The following is a 19,168-nucleotide window of genomic DNA, read 5'->3' on the forward strand; positions in this document are numbered from 1 at the left end:
AAATGATAAATTTTATGTTATGTATATTTTATCACAATTAAAATAAATAAGAATAAATTTAAAAATTTGAAAAACATTATGCCAGTTTACTCTCATCAAACCAATGATTATTCTTTGTAGCTATTGAGAAAATGCCAAAATTTAAAACTATAATTTTCAATAATTTTATGTCTGTGAAGATGAATCTTCTCAGTTTACATCATCACTATGTCTTTTATTTTTCTCTACATATTTAAATATGCATTTTCTAATATAAATGATATTTTTCTTTCACTTTATTCTCTGGTTACTTTGTATTCATTTTAATGCTAATACTTTTAGATAATGGCGGGCAGCCCGTTCAATTCATGAGTAAATATGTACCTAGATGGGTTTTATAAAGACTACTAAAAGAATAAAATTTACTTAGAACAACCTATCAGTATATTTAAAATAACTATCTAGTGATAAAGTCCAAAGTTAGTAATCATTGCATTTTTCAATTCTAGTAGTCAGTTAAAACATTATATTTTTGTTTTTAGCATAGTAGAATTTAAATGAGTTTACTGTTGCTACTGTCACAAATTATTACAAACTTAGTGGATGAAAATAGCATAAATTTATTACCTTATAGTTCTGAAGGTCGGAATTCCAAAATGGGTTTTATTGGGCTAAAATCATGAAGTTGGCAGGATCGAATTCTTTTCTGGAAGCTCTAGGGGACAATCGGTTTTCATGACTTTTTCAGCTTCTGGAGAATGCTTGCATTCCTTGGCTCATGCCCTGGTGCCTCTTCAAAGTCAACAGTCACATCACTCCATTCCCTTATTCTGTCACATCTCCTTCTCTGACTCTCTTCTCCTGCCTCCCTTCCATTTATAAGGACAATTGTGATTCCATTGAGCCCACTCAGATAATCTTCCCGCATCAGGGTCAGCTGATTCAGGATCTTTGTTTCACCTGAAACCCTAATTCCTCTTTCCCATGTAACCTAACGTAGTCACAGGTTCCAGGAAGTAGGATATGGACATCTTCGGTGTGGATTGTCCTGCCTGCCACAATCACAGTGGCAAATTGGGAACTCCAGACAGCTACATCTTATTTTTTAATTTGTTTTCAAAATGCATTTGAGCTGATAGCTAACTTTATATTTGAATTCCAAAGACAGTAGGGAGATACAGAGAACAAAGTTAATTAAAAGGGCAACATAAAAAATACTCAAAGGATTCTTGACAGGTATTCATGTGTTTTTTATGCCTACTGCTAAGCAATAATCAGATACCTGATATATCATCCAGATAGTCAAGTGACTAAACAGACCTAGAAAAATTAAACATATAATTGGAGAGAAACAGACAAATGATATGAATAGCTCCTATTTAAATCAATTTCTCTCATAGCAAATCTATAAACCCAAGCAGAAATATAATAAGAATTCTCTGTATTAATATAGATATGGACAATATTGAATTAATGACCCGATGAGACACTATGATATATTTTATAACTATTATGTCAGTAATCTAAATTTGCTCCCCAGAAGGCGAAAGTAGAAGAGAAATAAACTTTTCCTTAACCTTTAAAATCTTCCCAAATGCAATTACATGCTTCCCCAGACAGTGACAAGTTCCATTTCTAAGTCTATACTTTCTTTCTTATGTCCAGGCATAATATTTTCCTGTTCTATGCTTTTTGTCAGTGCTTGTTCACTTTGCTAAAGGGTTTTAAATCTGCCTGAGAATGGAAATTCCTAACTATAGCAATTTATGATTCATCCTTGCATGCTGCCTTTCCTCTAAACTTTCAAATCCTATTACAGCCAGTCACTCATTAATGTCAATACCTCTGAGAAGTTAAGTGGCCAATTTACCTCAATTTGGTAGAAAGGGGAAAAGAGAATTGAAATGACTTTGCTTTAATTAATCTACTACAGTCACAGAAGCAGATCCTATTTCTTTGCTATTTTCCTCACACTAATAGCATAGGATAATAGAAATATGAAACTCACAAGAAACGACTTCCCTTTTTTGCACATAAGCCCAATATTAATGTAGATTTCTTACCATGGAATATAAGAAAAAAAGTTTTCTTTGACTGTTCTTAACATTATCATAGTGTAAAATTTATGGAAGGAAATTGGGAGGCAACATTCCCAGTGGTTATGAGTGTAAATCCTGGAAGAAACATGACAGGATTTGGTTTGTGACTCAGGATTTGGTTTATTTAACAACTGTGTGATTTGGGACAATTTTCTGAGTTTCAGATTCATCTTATGTGAAGTGGAGATGAGAATAATAAGAGACACATCACAGAGTTAGTGTGTGAAATAAATGGAATAAGATGTACTAAGCAAGCAGATAAACAAATGTTTGGTAAACAAATGTTTGCCATGCCGGGCAGAGACACAGGAACACAGAGCACTTTGATCTCCAAGTGCTAATAGCTCTCTTCCTGTTGTAGTCCATCTCAATTCTTCTAGATAGTAAAGGGGGGAGGTAAAAAGAAAAACTTCTCAAGTCTTCTGTTTCTTAGAAATAATCAGCCTAAAATAAATCCTTATGCCAAAGAGGCATATTTTGGGGTGACAAATTTTGCTCCCTTGCAGATTCATGAGCCCCACCTGAGGAGTCAGAATCTCTGAGGATTAAACTTTCAGGAGTAACTGTTTTAAAAATCTCCCCAGGTGATTCTTATGCACCTGAAGCTCTGAGAAGCTCAGGAGGCTTTTTTTTTTTTTTTTGAAAAAAGGGCCTGAGGACTTGAACGCCTCCAGCAATGAGAAAACCAAAACAAAGCAGCTGATTAAGATGCAGTCTCCTGGTGGAAGGGTAGAAAGGCTGATAGACCAGAGCATTCATTGGTGAGGAGACAAAAAGAGAAAGGAGAATCACCTAGAAGGAACTCCATGGTCTTTTCCAAGGTAGGCTCTTATGGTGTTACTAGTTCTATGTATATAGTGATGTTCTGAGAGTAGTGTTTTTTTTTTCTGGTATCTGTCTATATCTGTCTATATCTTCCTGATATTTCAAATATTACTGAGATGCCAAGGAGTTAGTTACTAATTCATCAACAAAACTGAGATAAACGGAGTTGCAGGATCCTTTTAAGCTTCATTACTTAAAAGTATTTACATAAAAAATTATGTAACATTGTACTGCCAACACACAGCACTGGCATACCTAGATGTTAAAGGTGTTAAAACAAAACAGTTTTAACTTTCGTGGCCAAAAAGGTTTATTAGGCCATTGCTAGGAAAAAAAAAAAAAGGCTGGTTTTGGGCATGGAGTCTAAACCACCAGCGGCATGGCTAGGTAGAAAAGACATGTCCATCATCCCGGAGTTTTGCAAGCATTTTTATACATCAAGAAAGGGGGAGAAAGACGTAAGCTGTTCTGAAAGGATTAACATTAGCTGTAGACAAATGGGGATGGGAGAAGTTTGTGGGATACGCAGAGCAGAGTTGCAAGGAAGAAGTATCTGCACCTGTGGATTAGTTTTGGGCAGCAGATTAGAAAATTCATGTGTAAATAAGAAGCAGAGGCTCCTGGGGTTCTATGGCGCCTGGCTATTTTTTCTTGTTTGGATAATCAAGAAATAGCCACCTGGAAATTGATCTTAAATGCCAACAGGTATCCTGGAGTGTGAGTAGTCTTGTGTTAAAACTGGTTCAGAGAACTGTTCCTTCTCTTTCTCTCTGGCCGCTGTAATTTTAATTTAGAACACCTCAGAATTTTTTCTTGTCAAAGAGATGCTATTATCTGCTTTATGTGTTCAGAAAAACCAGTGTTGGTGTTGGTGATAACTAATGTATATTTTCATAGCATTTATTATTTTACATAAAATGTTTCTTTATATTATCTCATTTTGTCCTTAAAATATAAGTTATTATCTCGACTTTTGAGAGGAAAAAAATCCTAAGAATGGCTCACTCATTTGTCCAACATTATAGCTAGAAAATTGTAGACCTAGAGCTTGAATTCATATTTTCAGAGTTTATGTTCAAACTTTTCTCTTTGGGCCTATCATCCTTAAAATATGATCCACTGAATTCTAGGCATCAGTCGAGATCCTTTCAGGTGATTTTTGAGTTTTAAAAAATTAATAATAATACAAAGAAATTATTTCTTTTTCACTGTGTTAATACTTGTACTGAAGTTACAAAAGCAACAGTAGATACAAGAGCTAGCTAGCACCTTAGGACAAATCACAGCAGTGGCACCAAAAAGTATGCACAATATTTTTTTTTAAATAATGATATTGTTTAAGAAGGTCCTGGGAAACGTAGGAAAATTACTAATTTTTCAAAATCTTGATTAAACAACTTTAACATTTTGTGCGTTAAAATGAGAAATACAAAGAAAGCATTTCTGTTGCATACGGAAGTAAACGATTGTCTCAAGGAAAATTATTTGTGCAGTTTGAGTTTTGAGCTGAAGTAGATGTTTTGTTTTCATGGAACATTATTTATGCTTGAAAAAAACTAGTGACAGACAGTAATGATTATTCAGAGTTGGATGTTTGAAAAACATTGTCTCAAAATGATTAAAAGTCAGCTCGCCACTTCAAGGAAAGCATCTATTTGTTGCAAATGAGAAATTTTGAGATTTCATGGAAAAATTAGAATTTTGAAAAACTTGTAAGTGCTTCCATAAGCTTGACAGCTTTCCAGTGCTTACAGACTTTTCTGATGAAAATAATGGTGATATTAATGAACATAGTTTTTACATTACCTAACAAAATGTCAGTGAACTGAAATGCTCCAATTACCAATGCTTGATGTTACAAAATTAAACATATCTATAAGATGCATTTAAAGTGTCAGATATATGAATGGATTTTAATATAACAGAGTACAAAAAGTCCATTGATAATAGTTTCAGACCACATTCCAATTTTGATGAAATTTGTAACCAAGCACATGGGCCCTACAGATAGCCAATTACTCCGACTCCAGGATGCAGTGGAAGAAAATGGTGTTTATTTTAAAATGCTACACAATGGAGAATGGGCAGCCTGTGCTGGCAAAACCCAAACTCGTAGATGGTTTACAGACATGGGGTTTTATAGAGCAAAAATCATGAGTGATCATGAGTAAGGGGTTTCAGGGTCATGGGCTATGTTGGCAATCTGATTTATTCAGCTCCTGGGAGTGTTACCGGAGAGCTCAGAGCTCCGGTGAGCAGGTTCTTGTATTAATGCCGGAGAAAGAATTCAAGGGCAAGACAAACAGCAAGCACTAAAGAGCAAGGTTTATTAAAGCGAAAGTACACACGCGAGAGGGGAGTGTGGGCAAACGAGTGAGCGAGCGAGCGAGAGAGAGAGTGTGAGTGTTGCATAAGGATGTCTCAATTCCAGGCTTTTGCCCTTTTTGGAGGAAGCCTGGAATGTGCTACAGAGTTAGCCTGTTGTGTCCTCCCAGTAGGCGGGGAGCTCGGTTTCTTGCTCTTTCTTCCTTATATGGTATTTCTGGAACTGTCATGGGGCCAAATCCATGATGGGAGCCGCGGTATTTGCAATACAGATGAGATTATAATATTATAATTAGCCAAAGGTCATGCCTTAGCCAAAGATGGTGGAAAAGACCAGTTTTGGCTTATCTCCCCTTGCAGGGGCAAAAACGGGGGTGGGGGAGGGGGGGTCTGGAGTAAGGAAAAAATTTCCAGAGCCATATCCTGGAGGGGCTATCTATGCTGCCTCAGGGGCATCCTGTTCTGGTCCACGTTATTATGGCCAGGTGGTCTCCAACAGAACGAGAGGTCTGTAAGACATCTTGAGATTGTGAGTCAGTGACTTTATCTTAAGAGCAGAAAAGAAAACAACAAAGCTATACATTTCATGCTTAACAGGCTACCTTCTTCTGTTATCTTAAGCAGAGTTTACCTTCTGAAACCTGCTTTGCAGGCAGGCCTACAAGCCCCAGGACATAACGATATTCCAGTGCAGCTATCACTCTTAAGAAGGGCTAGCTAATTTAATAATTTTAACTAAAAGCTAAATTCTCATATATCTAGTTTGTTATGATTTGCTGTTGACTCTACTATCACTTGTTAAGTTTAGGTGGAATATTAAAGACGAGTATCCAGAATTAATGACCTTAAAAAGTTATTAAAATATTCCTTTACCAAGTGCTTCTCTATGAGTAGCCATATTTTGTTCATATATGTACTTCTACTGAAGCACCAGATTGGATGTAGAAGAATATATGAGAATCCACCTGTCTTCTATTAAGCTAGACATTTTAAAGATTTGTAAATGTAAAACAATGCTACTCTTCTCAGTAAATGTTTTATTATGTTTTGTTAAATATGGTTCTTTTAAAAGTATTTTTAAATTTCTGTTTTAATTTTGAATAGGCTTAATATTAATAAATATACCCCCCAAACAAAAAAGCTCTTTGGGGATCTTCTGTAATATTTAAATGTGTAAAGAGGTCCTGAGACCAACATATTTGAGGACAGCTATAGTGTCCCAAGCAATAGCAGTAAAAAATAGTATCTAACATTTGTATAGTTCTTCCTATCTAAAATGTTCTCAAAACAATTACTTTTGGTTTTCAGAAAAATTTTAAGATAACTTAAGATAACCTACTGCTGCTTACAGATATGTATACTGCGGTACGAATAATTTGTTTGAAGCAAGATGATGAATTGTGGAGTGTGTCATGCCTTCTCTGCTATGAAGGTTAATTCTTGCAGGCCTGAAATAGGCCCGAGTTGTTCTGCTGAAGACATGTGTCTGCCCAACACACTGACCAGTGTTCAAAGCATGAACCATGTTAATAGTGTTTTGTAACCATGGGTTCAAGGAGAAATTTGGAACAGTTTATATTAATTTATCAGCATCATTTATAGATTACACAGAGATTGATAGTTTTATACCAGTTTAGGAGAAATCTACCCATTCTCAGTAGTATTCCCAGAGGGCTTCAACATGGGTGCTTGTTACATAGCAAGAATATGCCTAAGTGAATGAAATTGTATGAGAAGCCCAAGCTGAGACTCCATTTTGGGCTCTCTGTTTACTAGGTGTCCTGTGTACATATACCTCAGTGGTTCCTGAGAGAAATTGTGTCTTGGTATGGCCCCTAATTGATGCTTGAACCTGGCCTCTTTAGACCCTCACTGTAAGGAAGCCTTTGGCTGTGATGCATAGCCTGGCTTTAACGCTATTTCTGTCATCTCTTTTTCTTGTAATAAACTGTAAATTCACAAGCCGTGGCATTTTGGTCCTGTGAGTCGTCTTTAGCAATCAAGCCTGTTTTAGTTGTCACCATTAGTACATCAACCAATCAATTTATGAAGAATAACAATAACCATGTATTACTTCTTTAGAATCTATAAATATATTTATTAATAAAATGTTCTTTTAAAATATTAGCTATTTCTTAATATATTTGGATAGCATATGTTGAAGTTTGTACTCTAAAATATATCAAACCATTTGTTATTAACACTATAAAATCATCTAGTAATTTGTCAGAGAGAGGTATACACTATACTTGATGTCAAAATAGATATCAGTGTAATTTTGACATCAAATATAGTAGTTATCTTACCAAAAAGTCTGGAGAGAAGGAGCTCCCAGGATAAATTTAGACCCCTACTAATGTCATTAAGTACTCAGGCTATTGTCAAAATAATTTTCCTCCCCAGTTAGAGAACTGACTTTTCATCCTCAGGATTGTTATCTCATGGTGGTGTTCAGGACATACAGGTATCACTTCAGCACACAACCAGTGTGAAGTAGGTAAGGGTTTTTTTTGTTGGTTTTTTTGTTGGGGTTTTTTTGTACCTGTCTCTGACTTTAATCAGGGAGGAAAATCTTTCTCAGACACCCTCTGCTACTCTTACACAGACATGGACACACTCAGCAGTAAGGGCGGCTGAGATCAGGAAGAGAGGTCATTTCAGCCTCCATTGTGGATGGGAAGCTTTGCTGCCAAGTAGGAAGAGGGGAAGAAAATACCCATGGCGTGCAAATACCTATTACTGTTACAGTATAGTACACATATGTGAGTCCCTGGATTCACATGTCAGATGTAAAGAGAGAAATGTATAAGGGATGATATAATAGTATGAAATCCCTCAGATCCAACTAAGTGGATGAGCTTCCTCTCTGTTTAAACACAATCCTGGACAGATTATTTTTCTGAAATTCTGCTAGTTGATGTCTGCTTTCATTAAAAACCTACGTAAATTCTCTTTTAAGTTCTAAGTCAAATATTATTTTCCCTCTGAAATTTTCCTAGACACCAAAAGAAAAAAGTTTCACCCTTCTATGAGACCTTAGAGCATTGTGTTCAAGCTACTGTTATGGAACTAGTCATAGTGAAATGATCTGTTTACTTTCTGACCGCCCCGATAGGTTGAGGTCCTGTAGGAACAGAATTATAATTTATTTTCATATACCTAATGCATATCAGCATCTGTGCAATGGATATATTATTATATGAACTAGGTGAAAAACAGATGGTTGAAGCCATATTTTTCATAAAAACTACAAAATAAGGTTGAAGAAAACAGGAAAAATCAGTATCATTCAACACCACTTCTTAATGACCATGCAAGGCTATGTATCAGGGTATTTTAGACAAATAGGCCCATGTAAGGCTCTGTACTAAAATGAATCTCCATTCATGGGTTAAGTAGTTTGTAAGACACAAAGGATTGATAATATATACATCCCTTTTATGTGTGAAGCATGTTTGACCTTTGGGTTTAACTGCTTTTATACGCTATTTATATCTTTAAAAAATATTAACAAGAAAATACCAGGCATCCTCAGTAGTAAAAATAGCCTTTTTTCGGCTAAAATAATTAGCATTAAAATAAAAGAGCTATACATATGCATGCTTTACAATATAAACCCGATGTCCCCTACGGTATAATTAAACCAATCCTTAGCTTTTAGAGGGCTTTTTATCTGTGGATTTCAAAGTGAAATCCACACATTATTCCACAAAAATGCTTCTAAGGTAGAAAAGTTATAGATAAAGAACTGAGATTTCTGTGTTCATTTGCTAAAGGCTATAATACTAGGAGGCTTCACAGATGGGTTTAAAGGTCAAATAATATTTTCCTTATCTTCTCAGGTCACTAGTTTGTATTATCATTATCATATGAAAACATGTCTTAATAAACAGCCAAGTGTCCATGGTACAGTGCTGGGCACCGAATACATTTAATGAACACAGTCCACACCATGGACTCAAACCTAAGGAAGAAAATGAAGATACAGACAAATTCCAAAAAAGACAAAATAAGACCTGTGATATGACATTTGTTGTTTGTTGAACAATTATGAAAATATCAAGTAAAGATTATTTAGTGTCTCAAGGTATAATGGCATCCACTAGCATATATACATAGTCATATAATGAGAATTATATATATATGGGGTTATAAAGATAAAGGGAGGGGCTAGATGGGGAAGGTTAGAAGGAGGGAGGTAGCGGGAGCAGGAGAGAGATGGGGTATTTTGGGTTATGTATACATTCTAAACATATTAATCTAATTTTAATCAGGAATAACATGGAAAAATGTGTGGACACAAGAACTCAGACTCAAGAGAACTGCAGGAAGGTAAGATGGACATGTAAAAATGAATGTATGAATTAAGATCTCTGTACACTCACACACACCCAAGAAAAACTTTACTAACTGAAGGAAGTTTCATTTTTTGAGGAAAGCTAATATCATGTCCCTGTATGACCAGTACTCGAGCAATAAAATGCTGAGCAAAATGAATTCATGTCCTCACAACACACTTGTCTGTATTCCATACACTTTTCAGAAACAATTCCTTAGTTTGCACGAATAGTCTTGAAAGCTTTTTAAAATGTATTTCACCATCTAAAGTTTTTCTTGACGATGCACTCCTTAAACAAAACTTTACCTTTGCACTGAAACTTTTTGGGAGCTAGGGCCCCAGGGACTTTACCCACTAGAGTCCTGTCCTATCCACTTGGCATTTGGAAAGTACAGCTAATAACAAGTAATAGCCTACTCCTGGAAATAACCCCGGGCCCTCAGGAGAGGCATTCGACCTGCTGTAAGACTCCTCCAGCAGCACACAGCGCACTGAAGCAGTTCACCCTTTGGTCCTAACTAGTAACTACAAATCTCTTCAGGGAAAATTAAACCTAAAGGAAGAAAGGCCCAACTTCAGGATTTCCAGGAAGTAATTTGACAAAATTGTTACAGAATGCAATCTGTAGTTATGCACTAGGGACCGATCTTCCTCAAAGATTCTGAAATCACCACCGCCCTTCGAAGACAATAACATCGTAATTGAAGTAATTGTTGCTTTGCCGAATACTCATCCTCACAGTTTTGTACATGGAAAAAAAATACATGTACTATTTTGAAAAACAAATATATTTCAGAATGTGCTTCATTATAGATAATTTTTTTAAAGACACAATGCCTTTTCTACTTAAATAACAGTGCACCTTTGTATTTATGTCTTACCTGGTGCATTCTTTTTCTAATTTGGTGTATCTAATTATTACTAACTGAGTGATTTAAAATGACATGCATTTGTTAGCTCATAGTTCCGTAAGTCAGAAGTCCGGGCACAATGTGGCTGGGTTATCTGCCTAGGGTATCAGAAAGCTGAAATACTGGTGTTGGCTGGCTACTTTCTGGAGCTTGAAGTTATCTTCTAACCTATTCAGGTTGGTAGAATTTAGACTTAAACATAATACCTGAAACCATAAAACTCCTAGATGAAAAACATAGCAGACATTGGTTTTGGCAGTGACTTTTTTTATCTGACATTAAAGGCACAGGTAACAAAAGCAAAGATAAATGAACAAGCGAGACTACATCATACTTAAAGGCTTCTGCACAACAAAGGAAGTAATCAACAAAATGAAAAGGGAATCTGTGATATGGGAGAAAATATTTGCAAACCACATATCCATTAAAGAGTTAGTATCAGCAGTATATAAGGAATTTTTAGAACTCAGTAACACAAAATAACCCAATTAAAAATGGCCAAAGAACCTGAATAGACACTTTTCTGAAGAAGACATACAAATGGCCAGCAGGTATATGGAAAGATGATTAACATCATTGAGGAAATGCAAATCAAAACCACAATGAGATATCACTTCACACCTGTTAGGATGGCTATTATCAAAAAAAAACCAAAAACAAAAAAACAAGAGGTGACATATTTCTGGGTATGTGAAGAAAAGGGAACCCTGGTATACTGTGGGAATGTAAATTGGAGTAGCTGTTATGGAAATCAATATGGAGGTTCTTCAAAGAATTAAAAATAGAACTATCGTATGATCCAGTTATTCTACTTCTGGATATTTATCTGATGGAAATGAAATCACTAAAAGATATCTACATCCCCACATTCATTGTAGCATTATTCCTGAAAGCTAAGCCATGGAAACAACCTAACTATCCACTGACAAATCAATAAACAGAATGAGATATACATATACACTGTATACATACATATTTTATATGTAATGTACATATTGTATAGGCTGGGAGTTGGGGAAATAGATGTAGGTCAAAGGGTACAAAATTTCAGTTACAAGATGAATAAGTTCTGAGGACCAAATGTACAGCATGGTAACTATAGTTAATAATACTGAATTGTAATTTACTAAGAAAGTAGATCATAAGTGTTCATGCCAATAAAAAAGTTAACCATGTGAGGTGATGGATGTTATTAGTTAACTCGATTGTGGTAAGTATTTCACAATGTATATGTATATCAAATCATCACGTTGTATATTTTAAATATATTACAATTGTATTTGTCAACTATACCTCAATAAATCTGGAAAAAAATTTCATTTCCTTGATGGCTTTAGGCTAAGAGTAGGATCACTCTCGGCTCCAACTGTCCACTCTGAATTCCTAGGGGCTGCTTACTTTCCTTGCAATGCAGCTACTACCGTCTTCAAAGCCAGCACTGGAGAATCATCCCTCATCAATCATATCTCCAGATTTCTCTGACTCTAGCCTCTAGACCCAAAATTACAGGGCTCATGTGATTAGATCAGGCCCATCTGGATAAATTCCCTTTCTTAAAGTCTACTAAGCCTATAATACAATCTAATTACAGGAGTAACATCCATCATATTTCCAATCTCAAGGATTATACATGTTGTGTACAACAGAGAGCTGAGATCTTGGCGGAATATCTTAAAGCCTGGTACCCAGTAGCTGGATTATTACTGAAACCTTTTTTTCAGGCCTTCAACAGATAAAAATCCACCTGGACATCAGCTTAAGACCCTTTTCATATAGTATCCAAATGAAATTCTTTGAAATCTGATTAAAGCCCTTGATAGTGTTTTTTCAAGAAGTAAAATATGAATACCAGTCTCTCAATAAACATCTTTCTCCATTTATTTGCCTTAAGGAAGGTGAAATGTTTAAATATAACCCAGGAGTAAAGAATATATTTTGCATTTTTTTCATTGTCCTGAATCTACATCTTTCGTTTACACACTATGCATATAAATCACAATCGTGTGTCTGCCATGTTTTCTCAAATAAAAGAGATATATGAATATCTTTTCTTCATAAGAAATATTTCCTTTATATAAAAAAGATTAATGTTCCACCGGGGCAGAACTCTTTCTACAGGTTTTTATAAGTAATAGTAACTCGGTCCAGTCTAAATGTCCTGCTTCAGGCAAAGATATATTCTCTCAGCATTAAAAATTGAACAAAAATAAGTGTAATTTCTCAGATTATATAAAATGGTTATTATCGCTTTTAAAATACCATGTCATCACAAGTTTAAGATTCTACATAATTCTTCTATCTGAATACAGAAAGAAAAAAATGATGTTAAATTATTGTTGAACAACATATGGAAGTTAGAAGGTAGCAGGACTGTTATTCCTTCTACCCAGATGAAGTTCTGAACATATGATTTAAGAAAACCTGATATAGTAGAAAGGATTCCTGAAGGTTAATATATTCTTTAACTTTAGTGAAAAATACTACTAATAATTATCATCTATTGAGTGCTGATGTATGCCAGGAAATATGCATTATCTCATTTAGTCTTAACACTCTGAGAGAGTATCTCTAAAATATTAATTTTTAAAATATATAACTGCTATATTATCACATCTAAAATTATTTAAAATTCCTAATACTTTAAAGTAATTAAATATCCATTTCATGTTTGAATTTCCCAAATTTCTGTATACAGTTTTAACAGTTAATTTGTTTGCGAATCAAAATAATATCCACAAGTTGTCATTGGTTTATAAAAAATATTTGCTCTTCAATATTTGCTCTTAAATATCTTAAATTAAGATATGCTCTTAAATCTGTTTATTCGGTAAACCCCATTTTTTTTCCTTTCAGATTTTATATTGAAAATATACTTTTTTTTGGCATGAGTTTTTACAAGATGTATTTGGCTAACTATATTCACATAATGTCATTTATTATGTTCCTTTGTCTTCTATATTTCATGATAGCTGGTAGTTAGAGCGAGGCAGAAGAGATCAGCTTCAGGTTTGACTTTTCTGCAAGACCACTTGATAAGTGATGAAGCACCTGGCTTCTTTGGACTTCCTTCAAGATAGCTTTTAGTTGTGATGCATATACTGGCTTTAATGATTTTGCTGTATTATATTCTGTTCCTGTAATAAATTGTGGATTATAAGTAGTGCCACTTTGGGTCTTGTAAGTTGTCTTTAGGCAGTTTAACTCTGTTTAATTGGCCACCATCAGTGCAAGATCTATGCAGATAAACTTTCATCATTTTGTTACACTAAACAAGAGTTTTTATTGTTGATTAAATTGTACCAGCTTTTGCTAGTGGGAGATAACTCAAGTTGGCTCCTGAAATACTCTCCTATGCCCTTAATAATTTTTTAAATCTCCCTTGCTTTCCAATATGACAGGATGATCCAGGCTACTCATATTTCGTATATCAGACCTGGAATCAGCCATTTCTGTAGCGACTCCAGTTCTTATTAATAGGAAATGGTATTATGAGACCATAGTCTGCCTGCTAGTAGTGTAAATTGTCCCTGGGTTAGTGCTAGTTCATAAGCCTTTTCAGTGAATAGAACTATGAAATGCATTTTTTCCATGAATTTGATACCATGTCTTTGAATTCAAATTTGGAGCTAAGGGAAGGTTTTGATTGAACCTCCGAAATTTTACATTTTTCTTTTCTCCCACAGCAAAAAAGATCCCAGATACTAATGGCACTGACATGATTTTTCATTTTCTTAATTACAATACTTGTAAAACTATCTTTGAATAACAATAGCAGCATTACCAAAACAAATATTGATTTCTGCAAACAGCTTGAGGTTTTTTTTAAAGTTCCTTTTGTCCTTAGAGTACATGCACTTTAACTTGAAATAGTTTCTCTTTATGTAGTTAATGCCATCTCCTCACTATAGAATTTGGCTGCTTTATTTTTATATAGATTTTGATATTTAGGTGTGGCTTTTAATTTAATTGCATTTTATAATTATATAAAATATGTACATGCTTCCAAAAGTAAATATAAAAATCAAGGTATAGCAAAGTAACTGGTTTCTATCCTTGTCACTTCTTTGTAAACTTTTTGATTAGATAAGATTGTTTTCATATTTTTATGTTGAATGAAACCATATTGTGCACACTTTTCTTAAAGTTACTTTAAGTTAGAAGTATTTCCTAAATATTACTCCGTAAAAGTAGAGAAAGGTATTCTTCATTCCTTTTTATAGCTGTATAGTATTCACTTGAGTGGGTTACCATAATTAATTTAACCAGTCATCTAATAATTGGCTTTTAAGAATTTCCCCCCTCATTCCTTTGCTATTAAAAAGAATTGTAGTGCACAGCATTATACATGTTTTGCTAATATTTTTGCCCTAAGTCCTGGTATACCTGGTAAATTTGTCTACCGTATATTGTATATGAAATATTGCAGGGTTAATTTAAATATTGTAGAGTTAAATAATCTAAATTATTTTATTTTTATTCAGAAAGAATTTTTATTTCCTTCTGGCAAAATTTAGAATTCAGGTGCTATATTCTATTTTGGACTGAACCAATTCAAAGCTGGTTTTGGTCTTAGTGAAAGCTGGTCTGTTTCTGGGTTGCCCTTTTTACTAAGCTGTAGGCCTTCACAGATGCGAAACCAAATTCTTAAGTAATTAGCAGAGCTATTCTTTCTGGTATTCACTGAACTCCTGAGCTCTATGGAACGTCCTATAGTTTTTATCAGCTATTCAGCCTTATACCCTCTATACTACACTTGGCTTTTTAACTCCATGTTGCTTAGGAATTTTCACATGCTTCAAGGGAAAGAGCCATGCACTTGTTTTTTCTCTTGAATCTCGGATGTCAGATCCTGGATGTCCTGGTAGCTCTCAGTTTTCTTCAGATTTTCTTAAATATATTAAGATTTGCTATTCTTAGTAGAAGTTTTAAACTTAAGCAAACTCCACTGTCATAGCTAAGAGCAGAACTGAGTAATAAAGTTTTAAGAAAAACTTTGCCATGTTAATCTTTAGTGAAGTGGTTAGAAAATATTCTGAAATAAGTAGAGTTCAAGACAATAAGTATCAATATATCATTTAAGGATTTTTGCTATAAAAAGATAATCATAGAAATGGGGAAGTCTCTGGTCAAAGACAGTCTATTTTTTTCTTTTACAAAGATGAAAATGATAGCATGTCCATGTGATGATGGAAATGATCTGGAATAAGAGAACTAGTAGAAAGGATAATTAATCATTCATTCATGAAAGAGAAAGGGGTGGGGGTGGGAAAGGCAACGCTTTTAAAGAAGCAGGAGGGTGTAGAATTTACCATGCAGAGGAGTTGGCCTCATATTAGAGCACCTCACACAGGTCAGCCATTTTAACAAGAGGAAAGAAAGGCAGAAAATCTGTGTACAGATGCAAGTAAGTTAGCACATCTGGTAGTAGAAATAAAAGGAGGAGTTTCTTGTTTTTTATTTGGTTAAGAAGTCAACTCATTGGCTTTGTAGAGCATAGGGTAAGAGATATCGATTGGGGAAGGGAGGAGAAAGTATAAAATAATCACTCTCCAAGAGTGAGGAAGTGATTTGTCCAATGGTATAGTAGGTTTATCTGGAACTACAGAGGATCCCTTGGGATTCGTGGTCACATAGTTAAAGTGAGATTGGTTAGTCTGTATATTTTTCTCTATCTTGTACATCTGCTTGAGGGTTAACCTGATTAGACAAAAGATAGATTTAACAGGGGCTAGGATTTTATCTGGTGAGTGCAATGGAGATTAGGAGTCAATGATTAGGGGGTACTTATTTTTTTAGTGGGCAAGGAATATAAATTGAGTAAATGGTAAAATAAGGACATAAAATGGTGAAGAACACTGAAATATGATCGGGTCAATGGATTGAATATGTATTAGTCGCATCAAGGAACAACTGGAATAAGAGGACTAGGAGAAAATATATGAAATACAAGAGTTGGTACTCAAATTAAATGAATTAAAATCTACATACTCATTCTGCCTCTACTCCATCCCCTACTAAGAATGCTGCTAGCACAGCTGAATTCTGGGAAGATGACCGAGGCCTGAAGAAAGGGGCTTAAATAGTCCAGCTGTGGGCCTCTTCTCTGAAAGATCTGGACATAAAAACAGAAGGTATTTTCCCACTAGAGAAAAAGGGAAAATAATATTGGCAGTCCGCAGGAGATGGTGGCAGGGTACATCCTGCCAATGTGGAGGCAGCGGAGTAGAAAAATGGAAGTTGGGAGCAGTACAAATGTTCATTAATATTATAGGATAATCAGAAGTGGGAAAAGCCTTCAAAATGAATCTTATTAAAATCTAGACTAAAAATTGTATACTAAATGATTTCAAATATTTTCAATTATTCTTAAAAGAAACTCAAAATTAAGTTTAGCTTATACATAGTTAAAGTGGGATTGGTTAGTCTGTGTGTATATTTTTCTCTATCTTGTACATCAGCTTGAGGGCTAACCTGATTAGACAAAAGATAGATTTAACGGGGGCTAGGATTTTATCTGGTGAGTGAAATGGAGGTTAGGAGTCAAAGATTTGAGGGTACTTATTTAGCTTATACGTAAAAATATTAATACCAAATCTAAGAATAAAGCTGGATAAATCACATGTTGATTTCTGCAACCTCCTCTGGTGTCCACAGCTTGATCCTGGGGTCATTTGGGGAAAGTAATTTCTGGGCTTTTTAAATATTTTTCATAGATAGTTCCTGATTCTTGAAATTCAAATAATTCTCTTTTGAAGTACCTATCTTTTCTTTCAACCTTGTCGATTTTTCTTTTTCTCAATTTTCAACTGATATCACTCTGTCAAATGCTTTAAGGTATGGTTCAAGCGATAGTTCTTCACACAATTCCTATTTCTTGCATCATTTGAAAGATCTACAAATTTTATCTTTTTTTTTTTTACCTTAAGTGCAAATTTAAGATTTATACTCCTCAACTATATTATACTGTCATTATTAGTCTGTATAAGACACCTTTCCTCTTTTGTGCCTGCTTACCTGCCTTCTTGTCTTTCATTCTTTCTCTCTTTTCCCCTTTATCAACTCCTATTTTTTTCTACAACTGAATTTGTATTCTAATGCATTTATTTGATCATAGCATTTCTATTTTTAAAATGTCTTGTTTATGAGCAACTATTTTTAATTTTTAGAAATTATATTTTATTATATCTCATTCTGGTTTTTGATTTGTTTGTTTTGTTCAGTTCTTTGCTTTGCTTTCTTTACTACGTTTTGGGGTCCGGCCATGTACTCATGACCTATATTTCATTGCTTTTGACTTTAACAAAATATTCAATGGTATGTAATGGCTAGTTTTTATCTATCTATTCTTCCAGGTATGAACAATCATATTACCTATTTGTCTCCAGCTGCCATCAATTCCCAGACCCCACAAATAATAATTCAATAGAAGTCATCATGTCTGTTCACCTCAGAGTGGAATTGCTACATTTTAGAGTATCCATAAACTTAATTTTACTAGGTTGGATGGTACCATTCTATGCTCACAACAGTAGTGCATGAAGCATCCTAAATCTCATATCTGTCAATACTTGGAATTATTCAACTTTCTGATTATTTTTGCAGTCACTGGAATTTTACTTCAGAGTAAAATTGCACTATTTTTGCATTGTCAGAAATTGACCAACTAAGACTTTGATGAGAAGAAGTAGAATAGACAGTGGCTCCTGGTGTAGGGAAGAAAGCTCCTTGCATTTTTATGACTCCCACCCTATCTTTCCTCAGTAAACTCTAGAAGGAAAGTCATCTTACCTAGAGCTTATACAAGAGATCCTAGAGATATTTATGTAACACATGCAAGTCTTCTTGGAGTTTCTTTGGACAATTTTAGGAGAGAAACTCAGAAAATATTGGATATCCAGCTAATAGTATAGGTAAGGAGCTCAACACATCCAAATTTAAGACAATGCTATAGAAAATATATTTGTACTTATAGGAGGGTTACTCTAATAAAGGAACTAATAGCATTTTGAGCACTCATTATGTCCTAGGTACTTTGCTAATTGTGCTCATACAGGGAATCTGTTTTGAGCCTCATAACAGCCCTTTAAGGCAGGGTTTCTTTCTTTTTTTAAATTTATTTACTTTAATTACTTTCAAGTATACAGTACATTGGATAGACATCTATATAGTTCATAAAACAATCCCCCACAATTTCTCCCTCCTTCCCCTGGCCCTCCACCTAGCCAAAATATCAATGCTAACTACATTCCCTATGCCATGCTCCCCATCCCTGTGACCATCTATCAGCTACCGATTTGTACTTTTTAACCACCCATTCTCCCCATCCCCCACACCCCCTCTGTCCGTCACCAAATTGTCCATTATATTTGTGAGTTTGTTTTTGATTAGTTTTTTCTTTTTATTCCTTAGATTCCGCACATAAGTGAAATCATAGTGTTTATATTTCTGTCTGGCTTAAACGCCTTCTAGATCCATCAAGGCAATATCTTTTTCCATCCCCTTTCAGTCTGTGTGTGTCTTTTCATCTGAAGTGAGTCTCCTGTAGGCAGCATTATGTAGGGATCTTGTTTTCTTATCCTTTCAGCCATTCTATCTTTTAGTTGGAGCACTTAATTCCTTTCCATTTAAGGTACTTATTGATAGGAATGTAGTTGTTACCATTCTTTGTTCCTGTTTTTGATACATGTTTT

The 19,168-nt window shown here is 34.8% G+C and overlaps 1 long non-coding RNA gene across 1 annotated transcript in view; it reads left to right on the forward strand.

Annotated features, from left to right (window-relative positions):
• Positions 1 to 2,766: 2,766 nt before the first annotated feature.
• LOC120612395 (uncharacterized) overlaps positions 2,767 to 19,168 on the forward strand; it is a 32,154-nt gene continuing 15,752 nt past the window's right edge. The window contains exons 1-2 of the long non-coding RNA XR_005655439.1: positions 2,767 to 2,899; positions 9,503 to 9,560. This is a non-coding gene — a long non-coding RNA (uncharacterized LOC120612395). The remainder of the gene's footprint in view (positions 2,900 to 9,502; positions 9,561 to 19,168) is intronic.

This window comes from Pteropus medius, unplaced genomic scaffold, assembly GCF_902729225.1.
Source record: "Pteropus medius unplaced genomic scaffold, Ma_sr-lr_union100, whole genome shotgun sequence".
Lineage (NCBI taxonomy): Eukaryota > Metazoa > Chordata > Mammalia > Chiroptera > Pteropodidae > Pteropus > Pteropus medius.